Below are 15,722 nucleotides of genomic sequence, written 5' to 3'. Positions count from 1 at the left end.
ATGTCAAAGGTAATATATTTTCCTTTTTATATAACAATATATTTTTAATCCATTTTGTAGATCTTCTGTCATTCAAGTCCCTGTAAATGAGTTAATATAGAAATATTAGTAAAAGTATAAGAATGAGCGCACTAATATAAACCTGTGACTTGAACTGCATCTGGCACTACTGACAGAGCTGCTGTTCTAGAAAATTAATCAACACCTTGTACTCAGTCAGATTTCAAATTCAACAGCGCTGTGGTACTGTATAATCGTCTGTCATCCCCATAAAGACATTTTGTTCCTTAACAGCAACCTAATACATCCAGTGCAAACTTCAGGCACTAAACATGTCTGATTAACTCCGATTATATTATGTGGTGTAAGAGGAAAGTTGTGGGAATGTCATTTTTGGCTGAGCCTTTCCTTCTTTCCTTGAAATGATCAGGTAATGTAAATTTCTCCAAGACACTGAGTTTGCACTTATTATAACTGACTATAGAGCAGTTTACGCATATTGCTAGGCCTTCATTAGATCCAAAGTTTTATAAAAGACATCAGATAACACATCCCAGGGGTTGATCACAGCGTGTAGGTGTAAACACTTTTTTTTTTTTTTTGCTAACAGCTCCACCCTGTGTGAAGTCTATGAACAACAGGCTGAGTCTCAGGTTCAAAGGCCAACACCCAACCTTCAATCAATCCAACATTTCACAAACTGTTGTGTAATACAGCAAACAATCAAGGGCAAATTATTAAGGTTTTACAAATTTTTGAAACTGATTAACTAATTGATAAATGTTTAACTCAAATGCTCCTGTAGTTCAAACCATATCTTTCACTTGTATTTTATTCAAGACTGAAGAGTACAACTGCAGTGCTGCTTGAAAGTTTGTGAACCCTTTAGAATTTTCTATATTTCTGCATAAATATGACCTAAAACATCATCAGATTTTCACACAAGTCCTAAAAGTAGATAAAGAGAACCCTGTTAAACAAATTAGACAAAAAATATTATACTTGGTCATTTATTTATTGAGGAAAATGATCCAATATTACATATCTGTGAGTGGCAAAAGTATGTGAACCTTTGCTTTCAGTATCTGGTGTGACCCCCTTGTGCAGCAATAACTGCAACTAAACGTTTCTGGTAACTGTTGATCAGTCCTGCACACCGGCTTGGAGGAATTTTAGTCCATTCCTCCGTACAGAACAGCTTCAACTCTGGGATGTTGGTGGGTTTCCTCACATGAACTGCTCGCTTCAGGTCCTTCCACAACATTTCCATTGGATTAAGGTCAGAACTTTGACTTGGCCATTCCAAAACAGTAACTTTATTCTTCTTTAACCATTCTTTGCTATAATGACTTGTGTGCTTAGGGTCGTTGTCTTGCTGCATGACTCACCTTCTCTTGAGATTCAGTTCATGGGCAGATGTTCTGACATTTTCCTTTAGAATTTGCTGGTCTAATTCAGAATTCATTGTTCCATCAATGATGGCGAGCCGTCCTGGCCCAGATGCAGCAAAACGGGCCCAAACCATGATACTACCACCACCATGTTTCACAGATGGGATAAGGTTCTTATGCTGGAATGCAGTGTTTTCCTTTCTCCAAACATAACGCTTCTCATTTAAACCAAAAAGTTCTATTTTAGTCTCATTCGTCCACAAAACATTTTTCCAATAGCCTTCTGGCTTGTTCACGTGATCTTTAGCAAACTGCAGATGAGCAGCAATGTTCTTTTTGGAGAGCAGTGGCTTTCTCCTTGCAACCCTGCCATGCACACCATTGCTGTTCAGTGTTCTCCTGATGGTGGACTCATGAACATTAACATTAGCCAATGTGAGAGAGACCTTCAGTTGCTTAGAAGTTACCCTGGGGTCCTTTGTGACCTCGCTGACTACTACACGCCTTGCTCTTGGAGTGATCTGTGTTGGTCGACCACTCCTGGGGAGGGTAACAATGGTCTTGAATTTCCTCCATTTGTACACAATCTGTCTGACTGTGGATTGGTGGAATCCAAACTCTTTAGAGATGGTTTTGTAACCTTTTCCAGCCTGATGAGCATCAACAACGCTTTTTCTGAGGTCCTCAGAAATCTCCTTTGTTCATGCCATGATACACTTCCACAAACATGTGTTGTGAAGATCAGACTTTGATAGATCCCTGTTCTTTAAATAAAACAGGGTGCCCACTCACACCTGATTGTCATCCCATTGATTGAAAGCACCTGACTCTAATTTCCCCTGCAAATTAACTGCTAATCCTAGAGGTTCACATACTTTTGCCACTCACAGATATGTAATATTGGATCATTTTCCTCAATAAATAAATGACCAAGTATACTATTCTTTAACTGTGTCCTGTTTATCTACTTTTAGGACTTGTGTGAAAATCTGATGATGTTTTAGGTCATATTTATGCAGAAATATAGAAAATTCTAAAAGGTTCATAAACTTTCAAGCACCACTTTAAGTGACAGTTAATTTTAAGCCTAAGAGGTCTTTGGCACACTCTGAGAACACTGTCACTCAGCTCCTGCAAATTCACTGACATGTTTTCCATGACGGTTTTCTCCATGCTTGTTTTGAAAATGTGCTGACTCAAGCCAGGATTATTTTGGTTGCCTTGCAGCTGATGTGATTAAGTTGCCTATTATCATGGCTTCTGGACCCATTCCGCCCACCTCTGCACAAAACCTCAGAAATATGGATGTACTGCTTGGCCTCAGCTGACTCTCCTCAACAGTCAGTGTTTGATCTTTCATTGCATTAGCTGATGTTTGGTAGCTTTGTGAAAACAGATACCACATGCGTGTGCACACACACACACACACACACACACACACACACACACACACACACACACACACAGAGACAGAGTTATGATATTACACATGATGGAGTGATGATTGCAAGCTTCTGGTTGCTGTAAGATTTTGCCAGATTGACTGCTCCCAGTCAGGATAGAAATAGCCTTGTATGCAACCTTGTATAGATTACATGGCATATGTACACACTGTCATTTGATTTTCATTTTCATACTGAAATAAATTGCATTCTAGTGCAGGTATGTATTTTCTGGAGAGACAGCCCATAGACTGGTGATGTCAAGACAAGGTCAAGACAATAAATGTGTATGAAATAAGGTCTGGCCCCATTACAGGTGCATCATTACATTGTTTAGCACTCTTGGTCTTACTTTTTTCTTATTTTATTTTATTTTCTGCCTAAATGGCTGTTGTACTGAATGCATCATTAAAGATGTCAAATATTATTTTCTGCACTTACTGGTCATTTAGTTCAGGCTAAGCAGATATGCATCAGTTTTTGTTTAGTAGAAAAGATAACAGAAAAAAAAAATAGAAAAAAGAGAAGGTAGAGTGCTGGTGTATTATATATGATGGTAATGGTGATGATGATGATGATGATGATGATGATTGTGATGATGATGGTAATGGTGATGATGGTAATGACGATGATGATGGTAATGATGATGATGGTAATGATGATGATGATGATGATGATGGTAATGGTGATGGTGGTGATGATGATGATGGTAATGGTGATGATGATGATGGTGATGATGGTGGTGATGGTGATGATGATGATGGTGGTAATGGTGATGATGATGATGGTAATGGTGAGGATGGTAATGATGGTGGTGATGGTGGTAATGGTAATGATGATGGTAATGGTGATGATAATAATGGTGATGGTAATGATGATGATGGTAATGGTGATGATGATGATGGTAATGGTGATGGTAATGATGATGATGATGGTAATGGTGATGATGATGATGATGATGATGGTAATGGTGATGGTAATGATGATGATGATGATGATGGTAATGGTGATAATGGTGATGATGGTAATGACAATGATGATGGTGATGATGATGATGGTAATGGCGATGGTAATGGTGAGGATAGTAATGGTGATGATGATGGTAGTAATGATGATGATGATGGTGGTAATGGTGATGATGATGTAATGGTGAGGATGGTAATGATGGTGGTGCTGGTGGTAATGGTGATAATGATGATGGTAATGGTGAGGATGGTAATGGTGATGATGATGGTAATGATGATGATGGCGATGATGATGATGGTAATGACGATGATGATGATGGTAATGGTGATGATCAGTGATGATGATGGTGGTAATGGTGATGATGATGGTGATGATGGTAATGATGATGATGATGGTGGTAATGATGATGATGGCAGGCTAATGTTTATCATTCACTCTTTCAACTCTTGTGTGTATCCTACAATCAGAGTCCTGAATGAATGCAGCTGATTTCACACATAAGATTTAATTATAGATTTAATTCATGCAAGAAAAGAACCTGCGATACACTGCAGCAGACACGACATGAGATAAGGTTCATGGACTGAAACGCACTGAGGTTAATCCACATGTCCGGTGGAGTAAAGTGCAAGGCCCGGAGTTCCGTCACAACAAGCAAGGCATGTGCACAGCGCACGAGCGCGCCGCCGGCTTTCACTTATACGAGGTTCGAGCCTCGCGCAGAGACCGGTCATACGGCGTGGACGCGAAGAACGAGTTGCGCAGCTGGCAGTTAATGAACACCACGATGAGCAGCACGAGCAGGAACAGCACTATGCACATGACCACGTAGGTGCTGAGGTCCGGTTTACTGAGCTCGCCCTCGCGCAGCGCGCCCCCGCCGGCGCCTCCGCGACCCGCCGGCTTCAGCAGCGCCGACACGCTCACGGGCGCGTGCGAGACGTCCAGGCGAGCCGGCGCGTGCGTCTGGCTGATCGCGTCCAGGTCTCGCGCCGCCGCCGCCGTCGAATTCAAGAGCATTTGGCGGAGCATGATCGCGCGAGAACGGAGAAGAAAAACAAGACGACGGGAAAATCAAATCAAATCAAGTCAAATCAACACCCAGTCAGGCTCGAATGGAGCAATCAGACGCCGCAAAGTTACCAAATGACGCAAAAATCCTCAAACGCATTTACGCAGGAGAGATGTACTGCGTGATCTTCTGCATGTTATGTTCTTTCATGTCCAAGTCGCTTTGGGTGCCAAAAGTGCACGGGCCAAACGGAGTGGACGGGTCGCAGGGTGCGCATTTCACACATGCCGCAAAACCGAGCGCTTCTTCTCCAAACTCCCGGGAACATCAACTGGACACGTCGAAAGCTTCCAGTAACGAATTAGAAAAAAGACTCGCAGTTTGTCCATGTCGCTCTGTAAAGGCTGCAGTCTCACCGATCCGGAAGCTGATTATTCAGAAGACGCCAGTTTTTCAGTGCGCGAGCGCAGTTTGTCCCCGGTTTCCCTGCACCGGGTCACAGTGCGTCACGGACCTGCGGTGGGAAGCAGCCGGAGTCACTCCGGTTAAGTTTGCGTGCTTCCACAAGCGCTGGCGCGAGCGCAGGGCAACTCAAGCTCGAGAGAGAAGAAGAAGAAGAAGAAGTGCGGGATCGGTGGAGACGCGACAGCACGCACCGACGGTCCCGACTGCTTCGAGAGCATCGTCCTGGGAAAACTGCCACCAGATCCGGATCAGTAAGAGAATTATCCGGCACTCGTCAGGGTTTTCACTCTGGACTCTCCTTACTGTCGGGTGATGGTGCGCACTGGGAAGAAGAAAAAATACAGACTGGGCTAGAGAGAGAGAGAGAGAGAGAGAGAGAGGAGGAGGAGGAGGAGAGGGATGGGTAGCTTAAAGCACGTGACGCGTCTCTGTCCTCCAGAAGGGCTCTTCAATTTGAGAGCCAGTGAGCAGAAGAATGTCAGCTGAGTGTGGAATGTCTCGGTGAAGGAGGAGAGAAAGAAAGAAAGATTCTGGCTTGAGTGCCAGAATCAGACATGTTCCAAAAGGTCTGAGGTCTGAGTTCATGATGATGAGGGTGGAGTGCGGTAGTTTCCTGACCCCAGGGTTCCAGTCTTCATCAAATCATTTCTGCAGGACAACTGGTTTTGCCTGTCGGCCCTGTGATGACCTGGCGACTTGTCCAGGGTGTACCCTGCATCTCGCCCGTAGTCAGCTGGGATAGGCTCTAGCTTGCCTGCGACCCTGTAGAACAGGATAAAGCGGCTACAGATAATGAGATGGATGGAACTGGTTTTGCCTCCAAAAGTCTTCGGTGAAAAAAATACAAAAAAGAAAAAACCCTGGAGGAGACACATACCATCAGCCATCGGCTAGCGACTTATTCGATCTGTTTAAACATTCCGACACTTCGACCCTTCACAAAACACAGCTATTATTTTCCTGTCAGTAAAGAAGCCAGCTGAGGCCACTGAGCTCAAAGCTATTCAGTTCTGCTTATAGCCATAACCCAAACAATACTACACTCATTGTATTTGAACAAACAGTTGAAATAAGATTTTAATGTTTCAAAGAATAATATAATATCATCCATCCCATCTATCCATCTTCTACCGCTTATCCGGATCCGGGTCGCAGGAGTAGCAGCCTAAGCAGAGCAGCCCAGACTTCCCTCTCCCCGGCCACCTCCACTAGCTCTTCCGGGGGAATACCGAGGCGTTCCCAGGCTAGCCGAGAGATGTAATCTCTCCAGCGTGTCCTGGGTCTTCCCCGGGGTCTCCTCCCGGTGGGGCATGCCCAGAAAACCTCCCTTGGGAGGCGTCCAGGGAGCATCCTAACAAGGTGCCCGAACCACCTCAACTGACTCCTTTCGATGTGGAGCAGCAGTTCTACTCTGAGGCTACGTTCACACTGCAGGCTGAAGTGACTCAAATCCGATCTTTTCGCCCATATGTGACCTGTATCCGATCTTTTATTGACAATATGAATGACACAGATCCGATTTTTTCAAATCCGACCCAGGCCGTTTGGATATGTGGTCCTAATTCCGATTCCTATCCGCTCTTTTCATATGCGACTTCAGTCTGAACCGCCAGGTCGCATTCATCCGACTTACACGTCATCAACAAGCCACAAACGTCACTATTCTGCGCTGAAGTAGGCGGCGGGTCTCTCAAAAAAAGTTACAACAACATGGCGCATAATCACGGGCGCAGATAGAGGGGGGGACTCGTCCCACCCAGATTTAAATTCACCTCGTTCGGTCCCCCCCACTTATAGGGAGGAAAAAACGTCTATGCTGTCTTTCTTTGCATAAGGCAAACCTCACGGAAAAATCAAAAGACTAATTACCATTCGGTTTATTGAGGTGCACGGCAGCAGGGCCGTCGACAGGGGGGGACAACCGGGTATTTTGTCCCGGGCCCAGGCATGAGGGGGGGGGCCCAGAACTGGTCCCTCATGAAGATGCCATTAATCATTCTGTTTCATTTCAAAATGTGTTGATTTGGGGGAGAAAAATGTGCTATATTTGCATTCAATGAATGATTTCTGGTTCTTTTGCCTTTATTGTCTTCGAAAATAGATTCAAGAACCCACGTACCACCCCTAATGCAGAAATGGTTTGGTCTTTGATTAAGGCGCCAAATAACACGGCACTATAGAGATCTTGCAGTCACGTGACCGAAAGTACACAACCGCCATCTTGTCGGTCAAAAACACCGCTGAATACTGCTGCACTCGTGTACAGAATGGATCAATTTCAACCGACGGACTACACGGCTCATTTTTCTAATGAACAGATAACTAGATATATGTCTAAAATAAACGATCTACAGATTAGTGACCCTTATGGCTTTCCGGGCGGAGTTTTCACGACCGGATTTTGAACTGCCAGCGGAATACCCGGACGTGTACAATTACCTCATTAACTTTCCCTCGCTGTTCAGTGGTGAAGCACTGCGTGCTTATAAATCTCTGCACAGTTATCTTTACAGAAATTCAGGATTTGTCAGCGACTCAGATGTGGCATCTTGTAAACAAAATAATCCTCACTGGATGGGTAAGTCACTTAAGTATTGAGTATAGCACTGACCAGCTGATTATAGAATAGAATAAGGTAATTCCAAATCGTCCGTGTTGTTTACATGGATCTGGCGTTGGAGAGGTAGAGGCTTAGCAGTGGAGATTTGAGTGGCTGTTTGTATGTGTATGTATGTGGCAATCATATCCAAATGTTTTAGGCACGCTTGCTGAGCTGCGCTGAGCTGGACTCCGGTTAGCTGAAAGCCCGTGGAACGCTGCCTCTTGTTAATTAAACCTTATTTTGTTGGAAATCATCCCGTGTAGATACGACGGCATGTGAAATTGCCAGCTAGATAGAGTTTAATGTAACGAATGGGCTATAAATGGGGTGTTTTGAGGTTAGTCTGTTGCAAAACATTAAACTTTCGCTTACACTGGATACTCTTCAAACAATTCCCTTGCTCAAGTGAAAAATGATAGGCCTGTATGAAAAGCGCAATTAATGAAAGTAGCCTAATAAGCTCTAAATGAATAAAACAACCTCTGTTTTATTGTTGTTGCTTACACGTTAAGATTTTGAAATCTTCTCGGTCCAGTTCTATATCCAGGGAACGTTGTAATCCTTTTGGTTTATCCGTAATAAACGTGTCAGCCCCCAGGTCAGATAGGCTAATGTTACGTGGTTGGGAGGGTGTCAATTTTTTTTGTAACATTCTAAATCGAGTACGGAAAGGACGTTTATGAAAAACAAGACAAAAAAATACACTGAAAAACTCACTGTACACATCACTAGTGGTGATGCTTCTATGTTCAGATTTTGGGAAAGCCATAACTCCGTTCTCATTGAGGCCCAGTTCCATCCCATAAACAATCATTTTGGTTTATCAACTACCTGCGCTCAAACATGTCACAGGAGAGGCTCAATGGGCTGGCTATGCTCTCTATAGAGCACGAACTTGCAAAGAAGCTGGACTTCAATGACCTTATTGACGACTTTGCCACAGCAAAAGTCCAGTGCATTGCATTTCGCACCTGAATAGTTGCAGACTAAGGAAATGTTCAAACTGTAAATATGTTGAAATAAAATGGTTGACTGTTATAATGGGCTTGGAATACCTGTTATTTAAGGGTTGGAGTGAATGGAGACTGTGAAAAGAGGGGTTGGGTGTGGGTGGTTGCTGTGTGGCGATGTGCGTGCGCGCGTGTGTGTGTCGGGGGGGCCCACTCAGATTATTTTGTCCCGGGCCCAGCCAAAGCTGTCAACGGCCCTGTATATATATAAAATCTCATCTCATTATCTGTAGCCGCTTTATCCTGTCCTACAGGGTCGCAGGCAAGCTGGAGCCTATCCCAGCTGACTACGGGCGAAAGGCGGGGTACACCCTGGACAAGTCGCCAGGTCATCACAGGGCTGACACATAGACACAGACAACCATTCACACTCACATTCACACCTACGGTCAATTTAGAGTCACCAGTTAACCTAACCTGCATGTCTTTGGACTGTGGGGGAAACCGGAGCACCCGGAGGAAACCCACGCGGACACGGGGAGAACATGCAAACTCCACACAGAAAGGCCCTCGCCGGCCACGGGGCTCGAACCCAGGACCTTCTTGCTGTGAGGCGACAGTGCTATGCCACAACACCACCATGCTGCCCCTATTATTATTATTTACATTTATCTTAGTTCAAAATCTAAGTGCTTTACATATAAATCTGAAATAATTACTACAAATCATGAAATTAAATTTAACATGATAAAAGACTCAAGAGCTCTAAATAAGTGATCTTAAAATACTACATTTTTAGTCTGTATTTACAACTAAATGTAGAGCTATTGTGCATCCCTAATTCCCCCAGCTGTATTCCAGATTATAAAACAGATAGTTTATGTTCTAAAATTTGATAGGCTGAGCCGTTGCAGATGAAATCACTGTAATCCATTCTCTCTCATAGCTTTAATTTACTGGTGATATAATTAAAGCACCTTCCACCAGCTGACCTGTGAACGATCGTCAGGATGAACCTCAGGATTGGCCTGCCACAGTATGAACCGTTTGTGGGCTATGGGTGTGATGTCTGCAGCTGAAAGTACGTCATTTAAGGGTTCTATTTGCATTTTTACATTCTAGAAATTAGCCCTACCCCCAGCCTGAACAGAACTGTTCAACTAATCATCTTTTCCTCACGACAGCAGAGGTACACAGAGTTGCAGCGGTCACTTTGGGTAAAGGAAAAAGTTTGACAATATTGCAATTGCAATTCACATCATATGCAGCAGAGGGCGCTTTAAAAATTACAAACAGCTCCTTTAATGCCAAGAAAAAAAAATAAAGTTAATAAAAATTACATAAGGCATGTTTTGGAATGAGCAGTGCAAGAATAAAGGCTTCAATCTCAAGAACAAGTGGTCGGTGAAGTAAGCATGAAATGCAGCACTGTTGGAATGTCCGTAGTCCAGCTATGTTTCCTGGAGCTATTTTAATTGAATTTATTTAGCTTTGCCATAGAGAGATATACATGTAAATGCATTATGGCTGGGAAACCACTACAGCTCGCGCCAATTTCAGTGACCCCATTGTACCTAATCTGTATGTGTCTGAGCTGGAACACAGATGAGAAATCTGTCTGAAACTGTTAAAGCACACATTCAAAAGAAGCGAAGCAGCTCTGGGTGACCACAGCACTGTTCTCCAAATATACAAGTGCTTTGCCCCACTGTGTAGACAACTTACAGGAAATGCTAAAGCAATGCATAAACAACAATCACACAGTCGTGGTTTCGTACAGTCTTTCTGTGCTTATATTTACACCGAGTGGCAAGTGAAAACCAGGTATTTATGGAAAGGTGAAAAAATCTAAGAATTTGTGACACTTTCCCCTCCACAGGTCTACTTTGCTCCAGGCCGGTGCTACCCTCCAGCACACTTGCTCCCACACTGACCCACTTTCTCTTTCCTTTGTCCAAGTCTGTCTCTTTACATTACACTTTGTGACAAACGAACTCTCTCCTGTTCACTCCATTCCACTCGCAGGCTTGTCATGGACATCATACTTCTACTGGACATGGAATAAGAATGAGACATAATGACAGCCAAAGAGAGGGAGGGAGATAGATAGATAGATAGATAGATAGATAGATAGATAGATAGATAGATAGATAGATAGATGGATGGATGGAGAGAGAGAGAGAATTGCTATTCAGTATTAACATGGCATTTACAAATTTTCCCCAGGTGCCTAGTAATTGTAATGGTGTCATTTATTCCTTCTCAAAAGTGCTATACAGTACATGCTCTGTTATTGCTACTGTAACACAGTCAAGTACAAAAGTTTGCACACCCCAAACTTTGGTTTTTGAATGAAAATAAGAAAAGTACATATGCAAAACCAGAATGTGGTCGTATCCAATAATAAGGGAAAATCAACAGAAAAATATTTTAACATGACTCTCTAGCCTGTTCTGCCTCCAGACCTGATTTAAAGACGTCTGTTTTTCACACCTGGCACAGACGAACGTGCAATGTTGGGCTGCAGGGAGCCAAATATTACAACTATGACTCGAGGTGCCAAAAACTGTTCAGAGGATACAAAATATATTGGAAGGTGGAGGATACAAGCTATTTAGATTTAACTCATATATAATAACCTCCTATTAACGTCTTAACACACTTTTCACCATGGTGTTGTTCATGTCTCAAATCTGATTGGTCAGAAGGTGCTGATGAATTTTATAAAACAGCAAGACGCTGGCAATGCCAGCTGTAATTAAAAATCACAGTTTGATACTGGTTCTAATACGTTATTGTCTCTATAGTAACAGTTCACTCACAGGGACTGTATGGCAGACATTCAATATAATCTATGACTATTAATAATGGATTTGAAAATGTGTTGTTATTTATCAAAGAAAAACTTCTAATTGTTGGTATGATGAAGCTTTCTGTAAGGAGATTTTTTTTATTTATGAAAGGAGTCTCGGCTATTAGTGCTTTGTAACAGGCAGTACGTTTTCCACAACGGGGCAGTTTTCAGGACAGAGGGCTTTTGCAGCTTTCTCGGTATCATGACAAGCTATTAACTCAAGTCAAGCCAAGTCAGGTTTATTTTTATAGCACTTTTAACAATAGACATTGTCGCAAAGCAGCTTTACAGAATTTTATTGACTTTAAACATGAGCTAATTTTATCCCTAATCTATCCCCAATGAGCAAGCCTGTGGCGACGGTGGCAAGGAAAAACTCCCTCAGACGGCACGAGGAAGAAACCTCGAGAGGAACCAGACTCAAAAGGGAACCCTCCTCATTTGGGTGATAACAGACAATGTAAAAAAAAAAGCCTCCGTCGGTCAGCGTTGACCATGGATGACGTATCCTAGTTCTTGTCTTGGTACGTGTCTGATTGTCTGGGACAGCATCGTTGGTGACTGAAAAGGCCAATCCGGGACAGGCATTCTTTGCCGCAGAAGTCGCATCTGTAGGTGGTTCCCTGACTGCCGTTGTTCCGCACCTTTCTGCGAGCTCGCTTGTCTTCTGATGCATGCATCATGTTCTTTTCAGCTGACTTGAGCTGTTTGGTCAGGGTGCCCCTCCACTTCGGGCGGTCTGCTGCGAGGTCTTCCCAGGACTGCGTGTTTATGTCGATGGCTTTCATGTCTCTCTTCACGACATCTTTAAATTGCAGGTTCGGGTGCCCTGTGGTTCTCTTCCCAGATGACAGTTCCCCATAGAGGATGTCCTTTGGGATTCTCCCATCCTCCATGCGGTGCACATGCCCAAGCCAGTGCAGGCGACGTTGTCGGAGCATGGTGTACATGCTGGGAAGGCCGGCTCGAGTCAGAACTTCAAAGTTGGAGACTTTGTCTTGCCAGGTAATGTCCAGGATGCGGCGCAGACCTCGTAGGTGGAAGGCGTTCAGTCTCCTCTCTTGTCTGGTGTATGTGGTCCATGTCTCGCTCCCATACAGCAGGGTGCTGATGACGCAGGCGTTGTACACTGCCATCTTTGTTGCGGTTGTCAGCCTGGGGTTTGTCCACACTCGGGTTGTCAGGCGGGCTAAAGTAGAGGCTGCCTTCCCGATCCTTTTGTCAAGCTTAGCGTCCAGGGAGAGGTTATCGGTGATGGTGGAGCCCAAGTACGTGAACTGGTGGACGACGTCAAGCTGGTCGTCGTCTACTGTGATGGCTGGTGGAGTGGCAGTGTCCTGGCTTAGGACGTTTGTTTTTTTCAAACTGATGGTCAGCCCAAAGTCTTTGCAAGCCATGGAAAAACGGCTCATCAGCGACTGTAGTTCTTCCCGGGTATGTGTGGTGACTGCAGCATCGTCAGCAAATAGCATGTCCCTGATCAGCGTCTCGCGTACCTTCGTCTTGGCTTTGAGGCGAGAGAGATTGAATAGCTTGCCGTCCGATCTGGTGCGGAGGTAGATTCCTTCCGTTGCTGAGCCAAAGGGATGCTTTAGGAGCAGGGCAAAGAAGATCCCAAAAAATGTGGGGGCAAGAACGCAGCCTTGCTTGATGCCACTACTGATGCTGAAAGGCTCGGAGCAACTGCCGTTGAGCTGCACTGTTCCCTTCATGTCTGTGTGGAAGGATTCAATCAAACTCTGCAGTTTTGGTGGGCAGCCGATCTTGGGGAGGATTTTGAAAAGTCCGTCTCTGCTGACCAGGTCAAAGGCTTTAGTGAGGTCAATAAAGGAGACGTACAGGGGCATCTGCTGTTCTCTACACTTCTCCTGGAGTTGTCGGAGGGAGAAAATCAAAAATGTGATTATAACATTTTTAACAGTTTTAACATAAAGTCAGTTTCGTTGATGTTATAACTCTTCATTGATGGAAACTTGAGTGCAAAACTGTTCATGACAACTGCAGTCCTAAAGTTAGCAAGTCAACTAGGTCCTCAGCCATAAGAGCATTACTGTAAGAGTCCAGAGTGTCTTCCAAGTGTGACTTTCAACTGTCCATATGGGGCCGTCCTCTACAGGAGCGATGTGATGAGACTCCGATCAGACACAGGGCACCAGGATGGATCAGGCAGGTAACTTTAAAAGAAAGAAAGAAAAGTAAGACTGGTGAGGAAACAACTGTTTATAGCTGGTAAAATTGTCAGTGATAACAGCACAGAGCTTGTTTTATGGATGTTCCACAACATTAGATGTGACTAGATAAGATTAAAAGTAATCTCATTCACAGGGACAGTCAATATAATCTATGACTAATAATGGATTTGAAAATGTGCTGTTATTCATCAAGTGTGTTATTTATCAAATGTGTTGTTATTTATCATGGTGGAAAGCCATGGCCCAATGGTTAGAGAAGCAGTTTTAGAACCAAAAGGACATCGCTTTGATTCCTTAGACCAGCAGGAATGGCTGAAGTGCCCTTGAGCAAGGCACCGAACCTCCAACTGCTTCCCAGGCTGCTCTAGGTATGTTTTATGTCGCTCTGGATAAGAGCATCTACTAAATGCCATTCATCTAAAAACCATGTTGTTTATTAATGAATTCAAGATGCTCAGATTTTCATTGGGAGTGACAAAGTTGTACAAGTACAGGACTGGAAAATGGGAATATTAGAGGGACAGCACATGTAGGACGGCTTGGAGACAAAGTGAGAGAGGCGAGATTGAGATGGTTTGGACACATACTGTACAGAGGAGAGATCCAGGATATATTGGTAAAAGAATGCTGGAAATGGAGTTGCCAGGTAGAAGGAAAAGAGGAAGACCAAAGATGAAATTTATGGATGTGGTGAAGGAAGATATGAGGACGGTTGGTGTGACAGAAGAAGCTATAGAGGACAGGAGGAGATGGAGGGACATTTTTTGATGTGGTGACCCCTAATGGGAACAACTGAAAGAAGAAGAAGAAGAAGAAGAAAGAAGTTTATGAATTAATTAAATTGTAATAACTGAAAAATTGCTGTAGTATAAAACACTTTGGGATGTGCTGTAATTGGAAAATAATCAACACTGGCATGGTAATGTCACCAGCCGAATGCTAATTATTAGCTCATCCAACCGACAGGTGATGAGTTTATGCCATCATGTGTTATCCGTTGTCTGTCCGTCGTCCGTCCGTCATCATCCACATTTCACGAAAATCGCTTCTTCTCTCTCAAATCTTCACTGATTTTTATTCTTTTTGGCAGGAGGGTAGGTCTACCTGGGGTGCATATGGCTTCTACCCAAATTTGCATAATTGCAATTAATAATGAAGATTATGGAGTAATTAAGCCCTAACAAAGAGTTTCCACACAAATCGCTTCTTCTTCCTCAATTCTTCACTTAATTTGATTTTTTTCTGGCATGAAGGTAGGGGTACCTAGGGTGCATATAACTTCTACCCAGATTTGCTTAATTACAATTATTAATGAAGTTATGGACTAATTAAGCCTTAATGAGCAGTTCAACAAAAATCGCTTCTTCTCAGTCAATTCCTCGCCGTTTTAGATTATTTCTGGCAAATAGGTCGGTATTCCTAGGGTGTATATAGCTTCTATATATAGTGTGTATAGCTTACAACATTTATTGTGCAAGGTAGCCCACTTTAGATCATTCCTTCTGGACTACATGGGGCCGGAGTGAGATACGCCGTCACTGACAGTCTTGTTTTCCTCTAACAGTATGCACCATTGTGTTGTACCTTTTATAACTTGTTGCTATGAATGACTTTCAATATATTTCTGCTTCATTTTGCACAAGGGTCTGCAAACTATTGCACTCAAATACATCTATCTATCTATCTATCTATCTATCTATCTATCTATCTATCTATCTATCTATCTATCTATCTATCTATCTATCTATCTATCTATCTATCTATCTACACTGTGGCAATTTAGATTTTTGCATTACTCTTGCTTCTTGGCTTTAAAAAAGGCTTGATGGTGCCACACATAATCATGTA

This window comes from Neoarius graeffei, chromosome 2 (genome assembly GCF_027579695.1).
Source record: "Neoarius graeffei isolate fNeoGra1 chromosome 2, fNeoGra1.pri, whole genome shotgun sequence".
Taxonomy (NCBI): domain Eukaryota; kingdom Metazoa; phylum Chordata; class Actinopteri; order Siluriformes; family Ariidae; genus Neoarius; species Neoarius graeffei.
The sequence above is the reverse complement of the archived record's forward strand: the minus strand, read 5'-3'. Positions refer to the sequence as shown.